Here is a 1,373-nt window from a genome sequence, read left to right as displayed (position 1 = left end):
AATTCCCACACTGAAACAAGACGCCTTTCCACACAGCTGTCGTAGATATAGTCCCACCTTGGATTTCAGCTACAGCCACATTAGAAACAGGCATCTTGTTTGCAGGTCCTTATGAAAAGGGTGGTGTTAGAAGTTGGGTGACATAGTGTGTACTCACAAAAGCTAGTTGGCAAGCTAACTTCTAACAAACTAACATGCCTGGAACATGCTTGCGCTGGTCAGTCACAATAGCTCTGTCATCGCCTCATTTGCGTTACCGGCCTATCTGCGTCCGCCATCTTGGAACAGCTACGTACAGCAACACCACTGGGACAAACCACATTAGAGTTGAGTTTAACAGGAAGACAGAAGAAAAGGAAAGTGACTTAATGACTCAACTAATAGAGCAGCTGCTGGAAAATTTAATTTATAGCAAGAAATCCTGCGAAAAGGGTGATGTATTCCCATAAAGTAACCATAACAATAGCAGGAAAATCTTCAACCCTGATTAGCCTCTGTTAAAGCCTCCATGTGATTATAGCATCTTATTTCAGTAAATTATTCAGATAAAATTGAAACAATCAAACAACAATAGTTGCAGCTGTGTTGTAGTGTCATTCCCAACACTACAACTAAGTAGTGCCAAAACCTAAACATGGTGTCATTAACACATAGTTCTAAAATACTGTTTTGGAATGAAACCCTTCAATTGTTAAATAGCCATATTACACATGTGAGACTCTACTCCAGTGCTGCCGCTGCTCCAGCTAACCCTCACCAGCAAAGACTTCAGAGAAATGTGGACTGTGCTGTATACACACACTGATGTCTTTCATCACTGCTTCTCACCAATGATGTCCTTGATGATACCCATGTGGCCCAAGTACAGCACTGTACACGACTGCAGAGAAAAACCCACTTCAGTTTACTTCTCAGCCCTTTACAAGCGCTTCCAAAGCGTCCTGTGGATCTACAGGAACTTCACTGATCCGTCGGAGCAAATCAAACTCACTCTCTCTCTCTCTCTGGATGATTGATGATGAGTGACTTTGGCTTTATGCCAAAGCTTCCTGGGACAACAAAATGCATGCATGCGATCAGTGACATAAAAATATGCAAACCCTAAGTGTTCAACACAAGCCTATTGTACTTCCCTCTGTATGTGTGTGTGTGTGTGTGTGTGTGTGTGTGTGTGTGTGTGTGCGAGTGAGTGTGTATGTGTGTGCGAGCGCATGTGTGTGTGTGTGTGTGTGTGTGTGTGTGTGTGTGCTTTGGGGGAGGAGGGCCAGAGTTTTGAGGATACTGACACCTGTTACGTCAGAGGAGCAAAGTGTTAAAGGCAGCTATGTGAAGTCATGCCAAAATTCTTACTTTTTTTTTTCTATTTAGGTCAT

Source organism: Scomber japonicus, chromosome 20 (assembly GCF_027409825.1).
Source record: "Scomber japonicus isolate fScoJap1 chromosome 20, fScoJap1.pri, whole genome shotgun sequence".
NCBI classification, from domain to species: domain Eukaryota; kingdom Metazoa; phylum Chordata; class Actinopteri; order Scombriformes; family Scombridae; genus Scomber; species Scomber japonicus.
This window is presented reverse-complemented; position numbering follows the sequence as displayed.